Source organism: Pinus tabuliformis, chromosome 7 (assembly GCF_031772625.1).
Source record: "Pinus tabuliformis cultivar Carrire ecotype Pingquan chromosome 7, CPIR1, whole genome shotgun sequence".
Lineage (NCBI taxonomy): Eukaryota > Viridiplantae > Streptophyta > Pinopsida > Pinales > Pinaceae > Pinus > Pinus tabuliformis.
In genome coordinates, this window is record NC_142293.1 from 856,282,344 (window position 1) to 856,309,170 (window position 26,827).

The following is a 26,827-nucleotide window of genomic DNA, read 5'->3' on the forward strand; positions in this document are numbered from 1 at the left end:
TTTGGTCTGAATCTCAACAAAAGGCATTTGCAGAGTTGAAACATCACCTCTTCTCTGCACCAGTGGTCACATTGCCAGACTTGTAACAACCATTTGAGATCGAGACAGATCCCTCTGACTATGCTATTGGGGCAGTCCTTACTCAACAAGGGCATCCAGTGGCATATCACAGTGAGACACTTCCAGACACAGTATAGAAGTATCCCACTTATGAAAAAGAGATGTATTCCACTGTGCAGGCCTACCGACAATGGAAGTATTACATTTTGGGGAAGGAACAGTCACCCACACAAACCACTGACCCATGCAGTTCGTACAGATGCAATGGAAGTTACCAAATGATCACCATCAGAAGTGGTCCACATACCTGCAACAGTTCCATTTGAATATCAAGTACAAGAAGGGAAGCACCAATAATGTTGAAGACTGGCTCAGCTGACCCTCGATCATGGCGTTAACCACCATGCTCAAATATTGTGGACACGAGACTTCTGATTGGCCACTTCTCTACAAAAGCGACCCAGTATTCAGCCATACATACCAGACGCTCTTGGAGGGTCACCATGTTCCATATTTTCACTTCCAAGATGCACTGTTATGCCACCTGGGACACCTTTATGTTCCTTCAAGCGAGCGTGCCAAGATGATTTGGGAAGCGCACTACAATCAGGTCATTGGGCATTTCGGGGTTGAGAGAATAGTAGCAGCACTGCAGAAGTATTTCTATTGGTCAAATCTTCAACAGGATGTTGGGAAGTAGATTAGATCCTGCACTGCCTGCGTTATTTCCAAACCAACCATTAAGAAGCAAGGCCTCTATACCCCATTGCCTACCCCTAGTCAACCTTGGGAATCCATCTCCATGGATTACATGTAGGGACTTCCTTCTACTAATTAGCATGGCAATGACTATGTTTTTATGGTCGTCGACAAATTCTCAAAGATGGCCATTATGGTGGCCTGCAAGAAGAATATCATAGCAGAAGCCACTGCTAAACTCTTCTTTGAACGAGTGTGGGTACACTTTGGGATCCCACAGTCTATCATCTCAAATCGAGACAACAGGTTCCTCAGTACATTTTGGTCCAGTCTCTGGTCGATGTTGGAGTCCAAGCTCACTAAGCCCACAACTTTCCATCCCCAAATTGATGGCCAGATAGAGGTTATCAAGAAGATGACCATACACATTCTACGCATGTACAACTCAAAGAATCCACACACATGGGTTGAGAGCCTCCCCTATGTCTAGCACAACTATAACCAAGCTCTCCACAACTTGACTGGCCACAACCCTTTTAAGGTGGGCTTGGGATTCCAGTCACTATGTCGCATTGATGTGGTCATGCCATTTGCAGCTACTCAGGTAGATTCAACTCATGTCCAATTCGAAGCTGACAAGGAAAATATATTCATTAAGCACATTTAGCACATCCACCAAGAGTTCCATTACATATTGTACAGAGCCAATGTTAAGTGCAAGCAGTGACATGATCAGCATCAGGTGCCACACATGTTCCAGGTGGGCGACAAAGTTTGGCTACATTTGTAGAAGGAGCACCTCGTTGAGCCCCACCGCAAGTTTTTCCTACTCCAATATGGGCCATACACCATCACCAAGGTAGTAGGGGACAATGCCTTCGATATCAGTATTCCACCATTCCTTGGTTTGCACCCAGTGTTCAATGTGGACTACCTTCGGCCCTACTTTCCACCATTGTTGCACACATTCAACATTATAAAACAATTCACACCAATAGAGTTAAACCCAGACAGCATGGAACAAGCCACAAATGATTAGATCATGGACACACAGATCAAGAACTCCCGACAACAAAGGATCCAACTATATCGAGTTTTCAAAGCAGGCCAACTCCTTCACTCGAGCAAGTGGCTCACCAGGGACCAAGTTCATTAGAGTTTTCCTCATCTCATGGAGGAACTCAACGTAATGGGGTCCATTTCTTTCTAAGGGGGGGTGAATGATCTAGGTGAATAATGTTGGCCACCCTCCTATTCCACTTGGACCCCTACCATTTTTTTTCCATTTTTTCAGTTCCTTAATTGTAGCACAGTTTACTATTTTTGGCAGTTTTTTGGGAAAACCACTCGTGGAGTTATCAACTCAGTATTCATTGTTATCATTTTTAGACCTCGTACATATATTTCTAATGAGGTATCGTGTGCATCAAACGGAGATTGTATGCCAAAGTTATGACCTTGAGAAGTTGATGTACCAACTTACCCCAACGAGGCCAATAGTTCTGTGTTCCATCTCCTAAGGTTAGGTTTTTGGATGTTTAGGGTTTTCCATTGTTTCTTAATAATAAATAGGCCTTCAAGCCTCATTGTAACAGAGTTCAAAGACATGTAACTGCCACATCTCTTCTTAGAGATAAGCTACCATCGCCTCAGCTAGTTTATTTCCATTTTGTATGTAAACATATTTTAGTTCTTTGGTATTAATGAAATGAAGTTTTATTTCCATTGCATCTCTATGTGTATGGTTATATCTGTAATTTTTTTTGTTCTTGTTTAAATTTGGATCAACTGGTTCACCAGGGACTAGATTCCACAAAAATTTCCTCATGTCATGGAGGCTCTACACGTAGTGGGGACAATTGCTTCCTAAAAAGGGAGGAATGATCCAGGTGGATATTGGTGGCTACCCGACTATTCTACATATACCTCCAGTCGGTTTCATCAGTTTCCTTGTTTATAGAAACATTTACTATTTTTAACATATTTTCAGGTCATGAACTTCCGGAGCAGTTTTGACCCACTAAAGGACACTTTTTTGAGGTCCGCAATAGGACCATATCCATAAGTAGTGGCAAGCATCAAATCTTATAGTACTCAGAGAGATATTTCCAACAAGGTATCGTACATGCCAAACGAATATAAAATGACCATGTTACGAACCCGAGAAGTTGGCTGCCCAACTAACCCCAATGAGGCCCACAAACGCTTGGTGTTCCATCTCCTAAGGTTATGGTTTTGGTTGTTTAGGTTTTTTCCTTGTTGTTCAATAATAACAATTCCATTGATCCTCATTATAACACAGTTCAGAGGCATGTAGCTGCCAAATCTCTTCTCAGAGATAAGTTAGCATCGCCTGAGCTAGTTTATTTCCATTTTTGTATGTAAGCATATTTTAGTTCTTTGATATTAATTAAATGAAGTTTTGTTTCTGTTGCATCTCTATGTTTATGTGTATATCTGTATTTTTTGTGTTCATGCATAAGTCTAGATCATAAGTGATGTATGGTAAAAAGGAAACTATATTAATGATGAAAAAAGAAAATATTTGGTACCCAATTTACCTAAGGAAAACCCCATGTTCGAGGACCCTTATTCAATTACTTGCAATAGAATACAAATTTTGTTAAAAAAATCTTTACAAATAAAATACCCAAATTAACAAGTTCAAGTAGGGTTAAAACCCTTTCAATGTATAAAATTTCTATATAAGGAAGAATAGCCACAACATAATATTTATAACCACGATCATAACCAAAAATATTCATCACAAATTCTACCTGTGGCTAAATAAAACCATGGTTTGCTAGGTTTTCAGTTATGAAACTCCAAACTCAAAAAAATACTAAGAAATAAATAGGTAACATAAGGAAATTATAGAGGGAATTTCCATTTGAAATTAATAGTAAGAAATTTACCTTGCGAAAGAAAACTCTTGTCGAAAGAAGGTCGAGAATGACTCCAAATTTAGGTATTAATCCCACATACGAAAAGTGAGAGAGGAATAGTCTAAAACCCTAGATTGTATAGCAGACCAAAATATGTTGTATACAAAGAAGACAAAGAAAGACTAAGAAAATCCCTGAAGTAAAAAGGAGAAATGAAGATAATGCCTTGTAGAAAGGTTTATTTAAAATTCAAGCCAACTAAGGATACTTCTTTCCTATGACAGAGACTACATAGTGTCTCATCATACTTAAGAAATACTCACTACCAATCTTGCAAACTCAAAGTAGAACAAACAATGGGTTAAATTAATGAACAAGTAAATAATAGAAGAAAAATAGAGAACCCCTAAAATCAACCTCATACTTTTCTACTTACAAAATACATATGGATTTGAAATGTATTCATGTCGAAGGTGAAATAACTAATCCTAGAGAATCAAAAAGGTATAGGTATTCACAAGTTAATAATGAACAGAAGAATGAAAAACACAATAGGGATGAAAAGTGGTGTTATGTTGGAAATCCAAAAGAGAAATGACCAAGTTTATGAGAGAAAATATTTCGGCATAAATCACATGATATTTCATTTGTCAACCCATTTTGAACCAACCAATGTGGTTCATCGTCAGGACAAGCTGACGATGAACCACATTGGTTGGTTCGAAACGCGTTGACAAATGAAATATCATGTGATTTATGCCAAAATAGTTTCTTCATAAACTTGATATGGATCACAGAAGCCTCAATTCAAGAAATGACCAAGTGAATCAATGGAGCGATGGTCATTGTGACCAAAAAAGAAAGAATAACATTTTACACCATCTATCTATCTCCATTAGATATTATTCGTTGATTTCTAGTTCACGCCCTTCCATACAAAGCCATGTGAGACTAGGTAGGAAGCCTCATCTTGGACCAATGGAATGATTCCATATAATAGAGCATTCTTGACACGTTGATCTCAAACATGGAATAATTTTTTTTTTGAATATGATGAGATTCCATGTTGTGCATTGGCTCTACATAGTGATATAAAGTTTGAATTGGAGGAAGCTTATGTTCAAATCACCATAGTGTGATAATAATAATACAACTTTTTTTTTTAGCCTTAAATTATAGGGTGCATTAAGATAATGACTATATATATATATATATATATACACACACACACACACACACACACCTTGGTTATATATGAATATAAATTAAAGTGGGTTAAAACCCTATTTGAAATAAACAAAGGAGAATAGGTAAAACCCCATGGTATTTTATTACAATATTTGTACAAAACAAATATCGGTTATAAATACTGAGATGGGGGGTGAATCAGTATTCCATTACCATTAATATTCAATTTCAAATTATGATATTTATACGTGAATTTACTTTAAGCAACTTTTGTATGCATGCACTATTAATAAGCATAAACAACATTTATCAAGTTTACTTATTTTCATCAATCATTATTTTTTTACATATTCATTATGCAGTAACCATGAGTAATAAAGAGAAAATAAGTCATAATACATAATCAACACATCAACATATAGGGACACCAAGATGTTTAGTTGGAAACCCAATTTGGTCGAAAACCATCGTTGTTGTTGTCTTTGTCTTCTTTCTTATTATAAAGAAAATATTCATTACATTTTGTAATGGCACATACTCTTACCAATACGCATGCCCCTACCTATGGGATGATACCACCTTCGATTTTTCCATCTTTGACTAGAAGGAAGCTATTAATCCTTGATCAAGTTTACCGGATCCTACTGGAAGGAATCTCCTACTCGCTCAACAAGTTTACCGGCTAGTATCAGAAGGAAGCTCTTACTCCCTCACTGAAGGTTCCAACCCTCAACACTTTTTTGGACCACCTTTAAGAATTTTTAAACTAGATCTACCTATCTAAATCAACCATCAAAACCTATAGGCCACCTTTCGTCAAATTTTCAAATTGGACTCGCACTAACCGTTAATCTCAATCATTGAATACCAATTATCCTTCTGAACCAAACACTGATAAAAAAAATATGCTCGTTGAATGCAAAGATACCAAACACCATTCTATAACCAAATCATTTATATACCAAGCCAAATCTAAGTCAAACACTTTTCTCATACTGATAAAGACATCCTTGACAATTAGCAGTAAACAATACTAGACTCATTCACTCATAACCAAGCAATACCATTTTGTCCATACTCAAGTTAGAATATATATGTAATTTTCATTAAGTGGATCCATGTATATATGTCTTTCTCATGCATAACACTGGCCTACAAACTCAAATCATTATCAGTAAAATCATAGTCTCTGTCAAACTTTTTATGTAGCAATCGTAGCCTCTGAATACAATACCTTCTGTAACAAAAGAAATTCAAACCTTCTGTTCAACAGGTTTATCAAGATGTCAAATTTTAAGCCAATAAATTCTCATCAACCATCAATATACTCATCAATTAGCAGCAAAAAAATTGTCATCTAAGCACTCTCATAAATCATAGTGACAACAATCAACCAAAACCAACAACAAGAAACAAATTTAAACAACCCACGTCAACTCAGATAGTATACACAACCATTTTGAAGAAAATCCACGTATGTATGTGGCATTCAAGGACACAAGTAGTGTACATATCTCATATCAATCAGTCATTAAATTCTCTTTACATCAAACACTACCAAATCTCAAAACACAATCAAGGCTGAATCATTATTGCAAACAACTATGCATCCCTGCATACACACATTGTCAATATCACATATCTCTACACATACATTTAGATCATAGATATAATATCACTTAAACATTTACCCATAATTACACATGCAACAAGCACATCCAGTAATTCTTTAAAACATCTTCAAATATCTCAATATCTAACCCCCTCCTTCTTCCATGGTGCACACCTATTTTAGATTAGATCACAAATGAATAATCCATTTAATTCACACACTAAATACTCAATATCCTTCTCCTTTTATAACCTTTGCTCCTTGCTAATACCTCGGGAAAATCCATGGTATTTGTTGTCAACAATTGCTGATGGGATCAAATAGACATTGTCAACTCAAAATTGTGGGAGATTACCATGGGAAATGCTCATGGTTTTTAATTTTCCATGTGCAAGGTCACGTATGTGATTCTTGTTCATGAGGCCTACGTATGTACATGACTTTGCTTCACATAAGTCGCGTATGATTTTACAAACTTCACATTTTTCAACTTTTCTCAAATGAAACCTATCAATACACTTCCTCATCATTTAAATCACTTATACATACATTCATATGACCTGCAATACTTCAACAAACCCCTGCAACACCTATACAATCATGATGACATAATATGATAAGTTGGCATCCAAGTCGACATCAAGGATAACACATTAGCCATCTATGTTGACATAAAGGAGAACACATTATCCATAATTCCAACAATCTCCCCGTTTGGACTTGATGTCAACCTCCAAGTCCTTCTCTCCCCCTTTGACATAAAAGTGAAAGGGAATAACCAAATTGAGAGAAGTACTCCCCCTAACATGCTCAATACTATAAGTCTGATTTGTTGTTATGAACCAAGGAACTCATTTTCAAATATGACTCTAATCAATATCATAACTTGACCATGCTCCTCGTGAATATTCTAGAGATATGCAATGTAATTATAAGGCTTTATGAAGAAATTTTATGGTTGCACATCTTCCCATATAACTGTCACAACCAATGAATCCATGATCCAAAGTTTACATGAATTGTCCAAAGTAACATGGTTATATCAATGATATACATGGCTTTTACATCCAATACTCAATGTTTATAACATGGGTCTCTTCATGAAAATACATCCATCAATCATAGAATATGATATCACATTGATTACTTTCCAAGGGACTCATCAAAAATATATGTGAAGTCAAAGAAGACCGTCAACATCACAATATTTTTAAGTAGAATATTGAATATCAAGCAATATCGACCATGAAATAGTGACAACGTATATATATCTTCTAGTAGTAATAAATGCATTTAATAAAAAATACAATAAAACTTATCACAACAATAATAACTAAGAACTCATCAAAAACAATAATTCCAATAATGAACCATTTGAATCATAGAAGATGCTCTCCCTGAACCTGTGTCAACTCTTCATTATTAATCCTAAACTCATTAGATTTTCCAAATGAACCTTTAGTGGCATATATATCCTCCTTTTTAATGAAGATACCAGTAAGAAATATATGTAAGAAGCAGATCAATAATATAAGGTTTTGAAATGAGATATCAACAATATCCCATAAAAACACCATGGATCAACCAAACATCATATAGGAATTATCAACAGTCTGCAATAAATCAATGTCAGAACCAGAATGCCTACAATGAATTGTTGGAAGCATATGAGAATCTCCCCCTTGTTTTATGCCACTCCTTATAATGTGAAATGTTAATTTTTCTCAGAAGCAAATACCCACAGCTTCCCATAAATTTTCATATATTTTCCTAAACACAAAACTTTAGCAGATGAAACATTAGTAGCATAAATATCACCAAAATAATAATATATCAACATAAGAAATCATCATCAAAGTACACATGCATATCTCCCCCCGAAATCATGCACATCTTTCAACGAATTGATCATGTGGACCTGATAGTCATCTTCTGCTTTCCATGATGCTATGTACCTCGCATTTACTTCTTCGGTCCTTATTAGAAGTATGCATTAAGTATAATAGACTTCATTATGGGTTGTATTCCCTACATCTCTAAATGCTACTCCTTCTTCCTCCAAATTTGAGTTAATTTCTTACGATTTTTGACCATGTGTCCAAAAGTGTGGCACTTATACCATCTCCTGTAACCATAAGCTTGTTTGCTTCCATTCCATCCGATAGACCTACAATTAGTTTCATTATTCCCAAATAGGTTACAAGTAAAACAATATCCATTAAACCATCTCTCATCCCTGAGGACTAATCTTGTCTCTAATCTTGATGGTTTCTTTTCTGTTGAGTGACTTGATTTAGTTTCTTTTTGAAGATCCTTATGTTGGTCCTTCTCATTGCCTTTTGGATTTGAAACCTTGTGATTGTATCCTAGACTTTTCTTAATTAGAGGAAAGTGTTGTTCATTAATTATCTTCTTTAATGATTCATATGCCTTTACCCATTTGAGATTCCAATCTGATTTTGATTTTTTTCTCTCATAATCTTCCCAGTCACAATTTCTAATTCTAACTGTTTACAAAGCTTTTCAATTCCTTGAAGTTGTGTGATTAAGATTTCCTCTCTTATATTAGTTGCTTCTAAATGAGTCTTTAACAAGTTTATTTCTTTAACAATACTACTCTCATTAGTTTCCAAATCTTTGTTTGCATTCCTGAGTCTATCAATTTCTCTCAATCCATTCATTAAATCATCTATTTCACAATTATCTGATTCACTAGTCAACTAATTTTCAAGAGCCATAAGTATTTTGTAAATTTTGTTAGAATTTGAATCTAAATCTACCTGATCATATGATGTCTTCATTGTCTTCATTAGAAAAAAATAAATAAAATCTTCGAAGAGAATTTATTTTTGACATTTTTCTTGGATACCTCATTTCATTTTTCTTTCTTATCATGATTTTCTTTATATGGACATTTAGTAGCATAGTTACCTACTCTTCCACAAGCAAAAAATTTAAAGGGAATTTTACCTTTTAATTTTCCAATTCCCACATGCAATTTCCTTACAATGTTTTCTCCTTCTTCATTAGACATGTAACTGGCATCTTTATGCTAGTCCTTTTTTTCCTTTACATGTAGCTTTGAAGGAATCTTCACTAATTTCTAATGTATCCCCTTTTGTTCTCATTTCATAGGTTGTCAAAATACCATGGAACTCTTCCAAATATATTTGTTTTAAACCCTGCGTTTCCTCAATAACTGAAAATTTTGCATTGAACTTATGATTCAACAATCTCAATATATTTTCAACAATCGTAACATCTTCATTCTTATCATTGGGACCCTTCATTGTGTTATCAACTTCATCTACTCTAAGGGAAAAGTTTGCAATTCTTTCATCTTCATGCATTTTGAGAGATTCATATTGCATTCTATAAGAATGTAACTTATCACTTTTTACCTTTGTATTGCCTTCATAGTTGTTGACTAGTTTATCCCACAATGCCTTCGTGGTTTCGAGCCATATCACTTTTACGAACTCAAATTCTACAAGTCCTCCTAGTATGGAATTTACGGCTTTGGCATTGCTCTCATACTATTTCTTTCCTACAGTATCAGTAAGAATGGATCCTGGATATGTATATCTTTTTTCGACTGCTACCCAGACATTTGCTCCAAGGGACTACAAATAATATCTCATTATAATCTTCCAAAATAAAAAGTTAGTTTCATTAAACAAGGTTGGATTGGTAGAGAAAAATCCATCCAGGCTACTCATCTTTAAAAATCTCCCTTGAAGCGATAAAGCTCCTTCTAAAGGGCATGTCTTTGATACCAATTGTTAGAAATACAAGGGGGGAGGGGGTGAATTATTATTTCATTCACATTAATATTCAATTGCACATTATGATATTTGCACATGATTTTACTTTAAGAAACTTTTATATGTACGCACTATTAATAAAAAATAAACAATGTATATCCCGTTTACTTATTTTCATTAATTTCATCAATCAGTATTTCATTACTTATTCATTATGAAGTAACCATGAGCAGTAAATATTAGATAAATCATAACACATAATCAACACATCAACACATAGTGACACTGGGATTTTTAGGTGGAAACCCAATTTGGGAGAAAACCATTGTTATTGTCGTCCCTGTATTCTTTCTTATTATAAATAAAATCTTCAATACATCTTGTACTAACGCAGACACTTACTAGTATGCATGCTCCTACCTGCAAGAAACTACCACCTTTGATTTCTCCAGCTCCGACTAGAAGGAAGCTACTACTCCTTGATCAAGTTTATCATCTCCTATCGAAAGGAAGCTCCTACTTCCTCAACAAGTTTATCGGATACCACCGGAAGGAAGCTCCTACTCCCTCATTGAAGGCTCCAACCCTTAGCACCTTTGTGGATCATGTTTCATAATTTTCATACTAGATACACCTGTCTCAATCAACCATCAAAACATATAGGCCACCTTTCATAAAATTTTCAAACTTGACCCACACCAAGCATTGAGCTCAATCACTGAATACCAATTACTCTTTTGAAAAAAAAAATTGATCAAATGAATGTGCTCACTGAATACCAAGATACCAGACACCCTTCTATAACCAAATCACTGATATACCAATCCAAATCTAAGTCAAACTCTTTGCTCATACTGATGAAGACATCCTTGACAATTAGCAACAAATAATGCAAGACTCATTCACTTTCATAACCAAGAAGTAACATTTTGTCCATACTCAAGTAAAAATATATAAGTAATTTTCATTAAGGGGATCCACGTATATACATGCTTCTCATGAATAGCACTAGTGTACAGATCTCAAATCATTATCAGTAAAATCATACTCATTGTCAAACTTTCTATGCAGCAAACATAACCTCTAAATACAATACCTTTTGTAACAAAAGCAATTCAAACCTTCTCTTCAACAATTTTATCAAGGTTCCAAATGTTAAGAAAAAAAATTATCATCAACCATCAATATACTCATCAATCAGAAGCAAAACAACTCTTATCTAAACACTCTCATACATCATAATGACAACAATCAACTAGAATCAACAACAAGCAGCAAATTTAATCAACCCACATTAACTCAGATAATATACGCAACCATTCTAAAGAAGATCTACATATGTATGCGACATTAAATAATGTAAGTAACATACAAATCTCAGATAAATCAGTGATTAAATTATCTTTGCAGCAAACACTACCAAATATCAAAACGCAATTAGCACTGAATCATTACTACAAACAATTGTGCATCCCAATATACACACATTTTCAAAATCACAGGTCTCTGCACATACATTAAGATCATAGATATTCTATCATTTAAACATTTTCCCATAATTACACCTACAACAACCACATCCATTAGTTCTTTAAAATATTTTTGGATCTCTCAATGTTGAACCTCCTCCTTCTACCCTAGTGCACACTTGTTTCAGATTAGATCACAAATGAATAATGCATCGAATGCACACACTAACTACTCAATATACTTCTCATTTTATAACCTTTGTGCCTTCCTAATACCTCATGCAAATCCATGGTATATGTTGTCAGTAATTTTTTACGGGATCAAATAGATGTTGTCGACACAAAACTGTGGGAGATTACCATGGGAAATGCTCATGGTTTCTAATTTTTCATGTGCAGAGTCATGTATCCAACTCTTTTTCATGAGACCTACATATGTACGCGAATTTACTTCACAAAAATCGCATATGGTTTTACAAACTTCACATTTTTCAACTTTTCTCAAATTAAACCTGTCAATACGCTTCCTCATCCTTTACATCACGTGTACAAAAACTCATATGACCTGCAGTACTTCAGAAAACTCCTACAACACTTGTACAATCATGATGGCATAATATGACAAAGTTGACATCCAGGTTGACATCAAGGACAACACATTCACCATAATGCTAATAGGACCAAACCTTTTATAAGAACCTTCAAGATGTAGATTTTGTGTAAGTTATTTAAGAGGACATAAATAAAATTCTAATTATAAGTGCATAGGACAATATTTAAGTTGAAATATCATGGTGGTTAAAATATCGCTTTGTGAACTTGAAAGAGGTTGTATTTTAATAAGACATCATCCCAGACCATAGACTAAAAAGTGTCTTACAAAAGAATAAGGAAAGCCAAAAATCTATGTAATATAATGGGAGTTAACCTTATATTAAGACTTAGTGATCAACATGTGATCTAAACATTGCAAAGAAATATTTGGTCAATAAACAATTTGGTGTTATAGTATTAATTATAATCACATGGAGTACTATTTGAGAACTGGAATTTAGATGGAAAGAAATTTTTTTAAGGTGTATTTTTGGGGTTCATTACATGAGGGTTCGCAAAATCCCAAATAGTCTAACCCAAATTGGAGAAGCTATGAATTGCTCCTTTTATGGGTTGTATCTTTCCTCTCAAAAATGGATAAAAGAGCCTACATTGTTGAAAAAAAATTGGTCATTCTTGAACACATTGTTGTGTTGTTATGGATTGGAGAAAACTATAGTGAAAAAACCCCTAGCTCCCAGTTTCATATAAATCTATCCCTTAGGATTCCTTTTAGCCTAAACCCTTTTTACCATATCTTTCTTTAGGGACCAAATGCCCACAAATTTACAAATTAGGGAATGATATTTCATTTATTGGATGTAGGTATCTATTTTATTAGATTTTATCTCATTTATTTTGTTGTCAATTGCTGGTGGCAAGCATCTACTTTTGAAACAGGATTGACATTGACCTCCCAACACTACTTTCTCCCTCTAATTTCCTTGAGTTTGAGAATTTTCAGATCCAATGACTTCGTATTTTTTATCCCCTGTGATGACTTGTTTGTAGGATGGGATTTCACCTCTCCCAACATGGAGATTCATGGGAAAAACCCCCACAGAAAACAACAAGAAAGATTTCAAGGATGATACAGAAAAAGAGATACATTTAGGATTCCTAAAGACTCAATGATTGAAATTACTTCTCTAGAGATGAAATGATAATTTTTTAAAGTTTATGATATCAAACTCTATTATATGATATATATATTTTTTTATTAATAAAAATGTTGGATTTAAAGAAAGGGGATGGCCAACCAATTATGACACCTTGGGAATGGGAAAAACATGACTTAAGAGGAAAAATATTCCTTAGGTGAATATTTCTCATTGATGCGATGGTTAGCCTTCCCAAGAAGCTAAAAATTTAGGTAGATGAAGGGTCTAGGTGTGATTATAGAAATAAGAGGGAGGAGAAATGAAGGGGTTCTTCTTCTTGGTTCTTAAGCTTCTAGTTTTTCTCTCTTCTATTACTTTGTCATACATATCTATCACACTCAAAAAATAAAATTGGCATGAGAATTGGTAACAACTTGTGTAATAGGAATTGAATGTGTTGTAGTGATTTTTCCTTGAAGTAGATGGATTTGAGGATTGGGAGTTTTCATGTTTTCGTGTGGCACAGATATCACTGAAAAAGGTGTTGGAAATACTGGGGGGGTGAATCAATATTCCTTAGCAATTAACACTTTTAAATATTTTCAGAGCATTAGTTAATCTTCAATTATTATTAATGTTTATGCAGTAATAATAGTAAACAAAAGAGCACATTAGGCACAAGAATTTTAGGTGGAAAACCTCCTCCAGGTCAAAAACCATTAAACGTTTTTCTAATAAATCCTTTAATCTTCAGCCCCAAGTGAAATGAAAGCAACAACTTCCTAGAATTCTAGAAAAGCATTATTCTCCAACTCCCACTGGAAGGACACCCTAACGCCCTAGTTTCTTTAGTAATCAACTGAATGGATGCCCCAACACCCTAGCGAGCCACAACTCGCCCTAGCACCACCCTGAAGTGTTCATAGGCCCCAACCTGTAGGCAACTTCATACACCTGCCTAGCACCTCCCTGCCACACTATAATGACTGAAATAAGACGAGACTGTGGATTCCTGAACCAAGGACAACAATCCACGATACAATAAGATGTACAATGATTTTTGTGTACTTGACCAAATACCCATTCATTCTATGACCTTCAACCCAACCATTACATCATCCCAACAATGACTCCTATACCTCGCTTCTTCGACTCTAAGAAAAATGACTCTTTCACAAATGACTCTTTTACAATCTTTACAATGATGACTCTTTTACAACTTTACAATGATGACTCTTGGCCTTAACAATACTTCATGATATATGGATGGTTGTCATGTCTTCAAGGATGTCCCGCTACAATGCTTCCTTTGATTTGATACTTCTGCTCCTGAATTCTTGCTTGATGTTTTAATTGAATCTTCTTCTACCTACATGCAAAATTTGCCAAGTGAAACCAACCCCAAAACAAAAAAAAAAAAAATACCCTTCAAGTTACCTTTGCCTACAAAACACATGTAAGTGCATAATAATGAACAAATACAAATTGTAATTATAATGCATACCTGAAGTGTGCTTGTCACTTTTGTTGTTGACTTTTTGCAGTAGTAGAAAAAGGCTCCCACTCTTGATATAGGTCTGGACTCTATGCAAGATTATATCCAAAACTAACCTAAAGATATATACAATAAAACTGATGAAATACCCTAGAATTGTGATGGACCAAGTTCTAAGTACAAAAGCAGAGACCATTCTATCAACTATGACAAGATAAGTAACATGAACTTACAACATCATATAGATTTAGTAGACTTGGTGTAGCATGAAGAATATGTAGCATCAAATGTGTAGTATCAAGTATAGTACATCTGAAATGTGGTATCAAAACTAATTGTGCCATATAGAGACATAGAGATATAACCGAGACCCTGTATATACTTACGATGTCCTGCAAAATCTTTTTTCAGAGATGATACTTAAAATTCAAATGTAAACACATATCATACATACCTTGTTGTAGAAGACTTACCCCTGGATGTTGGTGTGTGGTCCTTACTGCAGTGATCCTTGAATGAATGTTTTTTCTTGCTTTCTAGGATCTCGATATTGAATCTATTGTATCTATGTAATTTTGGATCTCCGGGGTTTGAAATTTCATCCTATGGTAGCCCTTTGAGTCCTCTCTTATTCAGTAGAGCGAACTTGTATAAAGTGCCACGTCTCATTGTTGCAACCTTCGGCCCTGAAAATGATACCCAACAAACTAAATTTCATCCTATTTCTGTCACTATTTATGAAATTTGAATCCAATTCTTATAGAGAAAGTTATGACACTTTTCCCAACATCACCTATTTGACATGGAATTCGGGGCCTTGTAAAAACCCTAACTTCCTCAGATCATATCTCCAAAAATTTAGTGAACCAATATCTGAAATTCGGTCACAAGGTTAATCAAGATGTCGTCTCAAAGGGGTTTTAATTTCAGATTCTGAAGCTTCACACAACAAAAGTTATAGTGAAAATTCCATGATGGCTTGTTTAAAGCCACAAAATCCGTACTAGAGGAGGATATGAGGGTCACTATTTATATGAATGTCTTGAGTTGAGAGGGTACTCAACAAGTGAACGTTTGAGGGATTTTAGGAGAAAAAAAACATTATTAATTATTGACTATTCAATGACCACAACCAATTATGAGTGCCATGCCACAACCCCATAGGGTTTTAGCCCACTAACTTGGGTTACTAACTTCAAACACGAATATCTCTCAAACCGTAAAGAATTACATGGAGTTACATATATAAATGAAAACATCTCGATGAGTAGAATCCATATATAATATCCTTGACTCAAAATAGAGTAAGTTGTCAAGTCAAAATTCCCATGCAAGATCAGGGTAGCCCCTGGTGCTGCTTGGGTTGACATCAATGAAAACCACTAATCAACAAAAGGGATGGCTGAAGAACTGAAGAGGTTAAAGAAGGAAACCCTTGTGTTATGCAAAACTGCATTATCATTTGTAAAGTTATATGGGCCTGATAAAGGAATGGAAAGGCTCAATACTGAGATTTATTTATATATGTGGAGGAGAGTAGCCTTCACTTTTGGTGTAATAATATGGCTTTATTTTGAGTGTGTGAAATACCCCTAATTTAAAGGCATCGATATTTTGCATGGGGGTGGCCAACTGTGAGAAAATTATAGCACAACTAAGCCTATGGTAGGGTGTAACATGGCTCACCCTACTTCAGTTTCCAATATTTTTTTGGTTGCAATAGATAAATATTTATTTCGATGTTAACGATATTTCTAGCATAGATGATTTAGTGACATGTATTGTTATTTAATTACTCTTTTCAACAAGTTCATATGCACATACATTTCCCTTTAGAAAATTTATCATGGTTGTAGCTCTTTTTATGTATCAAAATTTGTAACAACACTGGTTGACGAAGATAGGCCTCCTAAATTCTTCTTCAAACTGGTCAAGTTGGAATTTCTTTTATAAATTTTCTTCTGGGAAGTTTTAGAAGTTGAAACTTGGACTATAGTGAAGTGAACTCCTATTGACCCTCTAGTCCAATTTAGATCTCAGATTGAAAAATTTTAGGAAATATGATAAGGGGAAGTTGGGGTTCTTAAATGCATCTTTAAAAAGGTCATGCTAGAATTTTTGCTATAAAATTTTCATTGTGGAGGTTCCAGAAGCTCAAACATGAACCATAGTGATAGAAAATCTCACTAATCATCAGGTCCAACTTTTGGATCTTGGGTCGCGATATTTTAGGAATTTTAGCTTCATGGATGGTCCAAAATCAAACATCTAATTGGTATTGTTGGCATTTATTCTATAACTTTTCTTCTGGGAGGTTTCAAAATATGAAACTTGGACCATAGTGAGGGGAAAACCCATTGAAAATCTTTTCCAACTTTCAAATCCTGGGTCACAAAATTTTAGGAGATATGATAAATGGAAGCCAAGCTTCCTGGATGCTCCTAAAATCATGCATTAAACATGAAATGTTGGTAGTTCTGCTATAAATTTTCATCTGATAGGTTTTAGAGCTAGAAACTTGGACCATAGTGAGGGGAGCTCCTGCTAATCATATAGTTCAATTTTCACAACTTGGAATGCTATAATTTAGGATATATTTCTTAAGGAAGTTGCTATATTATTTTTCATGCAAAGTGTTTCAAGAAATGCCTAAATTGTTTAATGATTGAATGCATACAAACTATTTTGATGAAACGCCCCAATGAAAATGTTGTTTTGTGGATGGGGATAGTATTATTGTATGTTAGCATTGTTGTATGATAGTACTTTTGTAGTTTATCTATGCTTATTTGTATGCAAAGAATCTTAATAATGTGTTAAAGGTCTTATATTAAATTTGCATACAAACTATTTCATAAAATACCTCAAAAACAAAAATCAAAAGTTGCATGATTGAGTGGTACATTTCAGTTATTATGTTACAAGTAGAATCAGAGTAATGTTTCTTATTTGATTTCATACAAAGTACTACTTAATTGGTTGTATACAAAGTATTTCAAGAAAGTTTTACATGTAAAATGTTTAACAAAATGTATAAGATATGAAAATTCAAGTTTTTGCAAGTGTGGTTAGGATAAATTTAGTAAGGGTATGTGACAAAGTGGTATTAGAGCCAAGGTTCAACATTGAACTTGGGAGGGTTCGAATATAGGAAATAATTTAAGTTTAACTTAATATCGATTCATGCATGTGTGCTTATGTGAAATTATTATTTTTATATATGAATACACTAATGCTAATTGAAGACTCGCTTGAGTTTGATGAAACAATATAAACATGCATAATGTTGAGTAGATTCTCTAGACCAACCCAACAAATTTTAAAAATTTTATGGCCAAGTGATGCAACCATAACTATGAGGAGGAATCTCTTAGCAAATATTTGGCTAGTTTTAATACTTTTCTTTAATGTTTTGAGACGTTGTCATATGCTAATGAATAATAGCATAGACATGATAAAAATACAAAAGATGGAATAGTTCAAAGATATATTTCCATTAAATAGATATTAAATAATGATATGGTAGATGTGTTAATACTAGACCGTACCTTACAAAGCTATTGATATTCTTCTACAAGCATGTGCACCTCCTGCCCAATAAAAGGGCAACATGATTGGAAGAATTTAGTGGTGAATCGATCTAGTTATGGGCCTTGGTACTTTGACATTTCCATAACCATTTCCTCCACCTCTTTAAAGGAAATTTCTTTCATTAGGGCTTTTTTTTGTTCCAGGAGAACTAGATTAGGTATATGGGTTTTAATGCAGTGGATACCAATAGACTTATTTAGAGAGGGAATAGTGAGAAGGTCTTGATACTATGACACCAACTCTTGTTCCATTTCTTCAAGTTCAACCAATTTGTGGCCATGATGAGAAGTGAGGGTAAATATGTGGTTATGATGCCTATGTTTGATCATGGTCTTGTGGAAGAATTTAGTATTGTGTTAACCCTACTTGAGCTAGAGAACTCACAAATTTGGTTTCCATAGTATTTCCCTTTGCTGGAGTCTCTTCTCCAGTTGATTAATAATTTTTCCTTTTCACTGAACCAAGCCTTCAGTACGACCATTGAAAATTATATATTGCTTAATCTTCTTCATTTGTTCTTCATATATCAGCTTGTCCTAAAAAATATGACCAAATTCCTTATGATTCTAGTGTTTAATTTTTTTCTTGAGCTCCTTTAGATTCAATTGAAAGGTATGCATATAGTCGGTTCCTTGAACCTCTAACACTTCCCACCAGTTATTTTCCTTGTCCATAAATTCAGGATCCTTGAGCTAAAAGCTCTCAAATCTGAAGGATCAGTTATTCAAGGTAGTCTTGAGATCTTGTTCCAAATAAAGAGGCCAATGATCAGAACCTATATTAGGAAGACTAGAGGATTCCTCAAAAGTATCCTTCCCCGTGAGAGATTCTGAAGCTAGGAAATGATCTAGACAACTAGCAACTTGATGCTTCCATTCTTGTCTATTATTCCTAGTCTAAATATTGTTGTTAGTATTTAAATCTACTAAGTGCATGTCCTAGATCAATTCCTGGAAATGGATCGAATCATAATCAAGCCATCTAATACCCCCTTTATTCTCTTCCAGAGATGTAATTAGATTAAAATCCCTTCTATCCACCTAAATCTTATATTGATGGATAGAGTAGATGGTTCAAATATTTTCCATAAAGGAGGTTTTATCCAAATGGGAATGAGGCCCATACACCAATATGATACATCTAGATTCTTTTGACCCAAGATAATGAAAACTACCTAAGAGAATGCAAGGCATAGTAGTCCAATCCTAAAATCTTATTCCCATGGGATTCTAGATAAGAGAAATTCCCCCAATGCTCATGGCAGCTTCCAAAGTAAAAACTTTGTATCCATTCCAACATCATTCTGCTAGTATATGCATCATCTCGGATGGAATCTCTATTTCTTGCAACATTAGAACAATAGGATTTTATTTTTTATCATATCTCGAAGATAAATTTTCTTTTCCAACATATTAGCTTCAGGATAAAAAAAATTCTAATGGAGGCAAACACCTCTGTAAAGATTGTAATTTTACCTGAATTTAGTAGGAATTATCCCACCCATTGGATAGAATCTTGGGTCAAAATTCATCCTTTACCTTTCCTCCCCTTAGTATGCACCCAAAAGTATTTTTTTGTCGAAGCAGAGTCCCCCTCAATTGTGTTCTTCTGTTTTCTCAAATGGAGGTAGGTTTTCTAGAAATGAAGTATCTAATGTTTGGGAATGGAATGAATATCCTTGTGTTTCCATTCTTTTAGTATACTTGATAAAACTCGTTCCTCATAACTCATGGTTTTCAACTCCACCTTAGCTTCCATATCCACTGATTCCTATTCTGGAATGGCCTCTTCATCACGCTTTTTTGTAGATGTATCAAGGGATTTCCGCTTCACATTAACCTGAGGTTAAATTAGATTTTCCAATTCATCTAAGTTCTTAATCTCAGCAGGAAGAACAATATCATCATTTGCGAAGGCCAAACATTGGAATTAGTTTTGAGCTAGGATTTCTTTAGAAGTCGAGTTCAAAGTTTTCGGTTGGGCCTACGAGGATCTAGGGTTTATTTCTTTTAGAGATCACCTCTTAGAACTCACCGGAGTTGACTTTTGGTTGTTCGCTTGTTCCAACAAAAATATGGGGTAGTCCTTGAACAAGTACCCGTACTCATGACATCAATGGAAACAAACCGACAAATGTTCATAGTTTGATGGTTGATTCCAAGTTTCATCATGGAAATATAGTTGAATTGATTCAGAGTGGGGTTGATATATATTAGTATACACACAAATTATTGCATATGAAATGTGACATCCACGATGGGTTACATATGAAATATTAAAAAAATACCCTATTGCATTGCCAATTCCTTCCAAAATTGGGGGTTGCCAAAATTATGAAGCAAGCCCTAATAGTATAACACAAATTGGAGCATCTAGGAATTGCTCATTTTCTAGGTTGTATATTTCCTTGCATAAATAGATAAAAAGGCTCGCATTGTTGGAAAAATATGAACCATTCTTGAACACCCTATCTTGATCTTCTATACTGGAGAAAATTACAGTGCAAATAACCTTGGCTCCTAGTTTTAGATCAAGTTTTCCTTTAGGATGTCATTTTTCATGAGTCCATTTTACCATATATTTCTCCAGGGGAAAAAATCCCATATATTTCTAGATCGGGGCATGATATTTCATGTACTGGATGTAGGTCTCTATTGTAACAGATTTTATCTCGTACTTTAGGTTGGTCGTTGCTTATGGTAAACATCTATTTTTGAAACAAGATTTCCATTGAGCTCCCAACACTGCATTCTCCCATTGATTTCCTTCAACTTAAGAATTGTTAGATCCATTGGCTTTTGATTTTTTATCACTGGTGACTGGTTGTTCATAGGAGGGGATTCCACCCCTCCCCACATGGGAATTCATGGGAAAAACCCCCGCAGAAAACAAAGGGACAAATTTGAAGGATGATTTAGAAAAAGAGAGATATCTAAGATCCTTATAGACTCAATGATTGCAATCGCTAATGCATAGATAAAATGATAATTTTTTAAATTTTATGATATCAAACACTATTATATGATATAATGTTTCTTTTTATTAGTAAAAATGTTGGAGTTGAAGAAAGAAAATATCCAACATATTATGATGCCTTGGGGAGGGGGAAAACATGACTTAAGAATAAAAATATACCTTGGATGAACATTTCCCTCTGATGGGATGGTTAGTCTTCCCAAGAAGATGAAAAGTTGGGAAGATGAAGGGTCTAGGTGTGATTATAAAAATAAGAGGGAGGAGCAATCAAGGGTTTTTTCTTCTTGGTTCTTAAGAATTGAGTTTTCTCTCTTCTATTACTCACATACATCTCTCTCACACTCATAAATTTAAATTGGCATGAGAATTGGTAACAAATTCTGTAACAGGAAATGAATGTGTTGTAGTGCTTTTTCCTTGGACTATATGGATCTAAGGGTTGGGAGTTGTCCTATTTGTGTGTGGTATAGAGAGCACTGAAGAAATAAGGGTTGAGGAATTGTAGAGACCAGAGAAGGACTCACTTGTGTCTTCTAGACCGGCATTTTCATTTGTGAATTTCTATGGGACAGATAAATGAATGGAAAGGTTGAATACTGATATTCATTCTTATGTGTGGAGGAGAGTAGCATTCACTTTTGGTGTTAAAATATGATATAAATTTGAGTGTGAAAAATAACGATGAGTTAATTTCTCCTCAAGGCATCAAGATTTGGCACAAGTGTGGCCAATTGTGAGAAAATTGCAGCAAGACTGAGCATATGGTGGGGTGGAACATGGCTCACCCTACCTTAGTTTCTAGTATTTTTCTGGTTGTAATAGATAAATATTTATTTTGATGTTAACAACATTTATGGCATAGATGATTTAGTGACATGCATGATTATTTAATTTCACTTTTCAACAATTTTATATGTACATGCAGTTACCTTCAACAAATTTATCATGGTTTTAGCTTTTTATATGTACTAAATCTTATAACAACACTAGTTGAGGAAGACATGCTTCCTAAATTCTTCTTTAAACATGTCAAGTTGGAATTTTTTATATATCTTTTCTTATGGGAAGTTCTATAAGATGAAAATTGGACCATAGTGAGGGGAAATCATGTTTATCTTCTAGTCCAATTTTTAGATTCTGGGTCGTGTAATTTTAGGAAATAAGATTAGGGAAAGTTGGGCTTCTTAAATGCATCTTTAAAAAGATCATGTTGGAATTAATGTTATAACTTTTATTTTGGGAGGTTCCAAAGGCTAAAACCTTAACCATAGTGAGGTGAAATATCATTAATCATCTGATCCAACTTTTGGATCTTGGGTTGTGATATTTTAGGAGATATGAATAGAATGATTCAAGCTTCCTGTATGCTCCTAAATCACGCATCAAATAGGTCATGTCATCATATCTGTTATAACTTTTCTTCTAGGAGATCCATCATAGAAACTTAGACCATAGTGAGGGGAAATCCCGTTGATTATATGTTCCAACTTTCATATCTTAGATCATGGTATTTTAGGATATATGATCATAAGAAGTCAAGCTTTTTAGGATGGTCCTAAAATCATGCATCAAACTGACATGTTGGCATTTCTACTATAACTTTTCATCTGGTAGGTTTTAGAAGTTGAAACTAGAACCATAGTGAGGGGAACTCCCACTGATCATTTGATTCAATTTTCACAACTTGGACTGCTATAATTTAGGAGATATTTTCTTTAAAAATTTACTATTTTAGTTTGCATGTGAAGTGTTTGAAGAAATTCCTAAATGTTTTAATGATTCAAAGTATACAGATTATTTGATGAAATTACCCAATGTAAATGTTGTTTTTTGGATGGAGATAGTATTATTTTATGTTAGCATTGTTATATGATAGTACTTTTGTAATTTATCTATGCCTATTTTTATGCAAAACATTTGAAGAAATGTGTTAAATGTTTTTTATTACAATTTGCATACAAACTATTTGATAAAATACCTCAAAAGCATAAATCAAAACTTGCATGGCTTGGTGGTATATTTCAGTTAATATGTTACAAGTAGAATCAAATAAATGTTTCATATTTAATTTCATACAATATGTTTAACAAAATGTCTAAAAATAAATATTGATTAATTGGTTGTATACAAAGTATTTGAAGAAAGGTCTACATGTGAAATGTTTGACAAAATGTATGAAATATGAAAATCAAGTTTTTGAAAGTGTGGTCAGGGTAAATTTAATAGGGATATGTGACAAAGTGGTATCATAGTATGCTTCAACGGGACCTAGATGGGCTCAATATAGATTAAATATAAGCTTTGATATTATGTGACAATGTGGTATCAGAGTTAAGGTTCAACATTGAACTTGGGTGGGTTCGGGTATAGGAAATGATTTAAGTTTTAAATTAATATCTATGCATGCATTTGTACATATGTGAAATTATACACACACACACACACACACTAATGTTACTTGAAAACTAGTTTGAGTACAATGTTGCAATATGAACATGCATAATTCTTAGTAGATTCCCTAGAGAAATCCAACAAAATTTCAAAAGTTTATGGCCAAGTGATGCAACCATAACTATGAGAGGGAATATCTTGACTTATCTCTAGCTAGTTTTAATAATTTTCTTTAATGTTTTGAAAAGTTTTCTATTGATTAAGGAGGATCCAAAAAGGCTTAAAATTTGAAGTCTTCATATGTTAGCAAAACTAGTACCAAGTTGCAAATTTCATTGAGGTGATTCCAACGATACAAATGACACCTCAAACCGATTATGTATCACAAAGTTATGCTCATTTGAATTTTTTGGAAAACAATAAAAATTTTGCACTAATAGTGCAATGTGGCATCACCCAAAGGTGCCACATGACACCATCCATAGAGCACCATGTGGAACCAACCAAAGGGTGCCACATGTCACCCACAAAACACGACACATGGAATGATGTCGTATCCTAGTGGTGCTTAACATGGTAGGATCGAAAGGTTGATTATGCATATAGGTGGACCCATCCACCCCAAGTGGTCGACTTGGATATGTTCATCCCATGATTAATATTTGAACACATATATGCATTTAGTCGGGCACCCACGACTAGATGTCAAGCTGAATTGAATCTCAGCATGTAGGTTGAGAGGGGATCTGCACCAAGCAGGCATAGATCCTGAGGTTGATTTTGAGAATATTCTAGAGCATATTTAAGGGAATATTCCAATCATATTTGGAACTACTGTGGCATGAAATTTGAGGAGGAGGTGACAGCTTCAGAACCTTATGAAGTTTATGCCCATTTTTCTCAAAATTTTGCAAGGAATCCACTGGTGTAATCTGAAATGGGATCTAAGCAGCATATTTTTGGGTCATCCCCACCAAAGAGGTATTGCCATGTATTTTTCCATGTATTTTATATTATGTTTCTGAGATAATAAAAATGCATCTCCAATTTGAATTCGGGCCCAGAGATGTAGCTCACACATTGTGAGTGAACTGTGTTATCAAATATTGGTGCATTGTGTATATTGCCTTCTTTTTGTGTTGCTTCTTATTGGATGTTACATTTATGGTATTTTCATGCTCTTTAATTAATTCTATTTAACATGACGAAGGTAAAGATCCTGGATCATGTTGGTATCAGAGTGGTCTTCTTTGATGTGAATTGTGAGTGTCGATGCTTACAAGAGCCAAACTCAAAGACGGTGAAGGAAAACTCAAGTCTTTCAATCCCACTATTGGATGTTCAACATGAAGAAATAAAATGGAGGATAATGACATGCATACAAAGAATTAGTACACTTTCCATAAGGCCTTCTACGAGATGGCAGATCGAGTGGAAAAGTTGTTTGCATATTACGAAAGGAGAATGGAAAAAGAGGGCAAGAAAGAGTGCGCTCTAATAGAAGATAATGTGCCAATACATTGAGAAGGTGGAGGAGAACCTTATGAATCTCCATCTTCAAGTTGAAGTTCTTCCTCTTCCCTTCATTCTCATCATTCAAATAGTCATAAGAAAAATGCTTCTAAAAATCCATTGTTAAAGTTAGATGTAAAATTTTATTTGCCCATGTTATGGAGAATCTAATGCAGAGAGGCTAGAAATTTGGATTAGACAGATTAAAGTTTATTGTCATATACAACAGATCGAAGAGGACGAAGTAAAGATTCATATGGCATCACTTCAGCTGGGAGGCACAAATCTTGTGTGGTGGGAGAGAACTTCATATAGTAAGAATAATGGAAAACTCCTTTCATCATGATTTTAATTTATTTCCACATTAAGAGGGAAACTTTACCCATTGGGTTACAAGAAAAAATCCATGATGGAGTGGAAAAACTTGAGATAGGGTAAAGGTCATGTTGTAGGGAAAACCCAACACCCCCCATTTTTTACTTATTTACTTCAAATAATGGGGAGCCTTTCCATTAATTTTTGGCAAAACCCTTTTATGATTTTCATTTAAGTTAATTGTCTTACAACTTTGCCATTTTTTTTTTAATTTTCGTCGAATTTTTATTTTGATTATTTCATCGAATTCGACTTTTCACTACTTTCCATTGATATTTGTTTCGTCTCATTTGGTCAACCGTTTTGTAAATAGCAGTCCTTTGAAGTTTGATCATTTTCGCCGTCATGGTTAAAAAATGTTTAAAATGTATGATATTTCAATTTTTGAAATTAAAATAGTCGTTCATTGTAAATATTAACTCTTAGTTAATTTTTACTATTTTTTTTCATTTTCAATAACAGTGCTACAAAATGACCCAGCAAAATTATAGAAAAATTGAAAAATGCGTTTCTGGATCTCGATAATTTACTCCAATTTATTATTTTAAAACAAATTGCCAAACCTGAAATCTCAAAACTGTAAAATGGTTGTAGTTAAATTTGTAGAATCTTCAATTCCACATGGCCCCATTTCTCATCAAATCCTCCCTTCCAAAATTCAGAAATTAAAAAACTCGATAAAAAAAAATGTAATGTAATATTACAATGTAATATATCGCGTAACGCAAATTAAATCATGCATTCATTTACCAATCCATGATTTGCGATTTTTAAATTATACAACGAGATTTTTAGTTTTAATATAAGATTTTTGGATTAACCTCCTTATGCCTCCCGAATGTATGACCTTACTCGCCCTCCACCTCACCTCCTTATGCCTCCACTCACTTCCTCCTTATCATTAACGTTAACATTATGACTCCATTTCCATTTAACCCGCCTGTGAATATGTTTTGGTTTCATAGATTTGGTTTTACATGGTTTATAATAATATTAAAATATTATATTATTATTACAATAATTAAATTATAATATAATAATATTTTAATTAATTTGTTGAATTTTTTATATTAATTAATTAAGATTAATAACATACTTAAAATAAAATTAGCATTA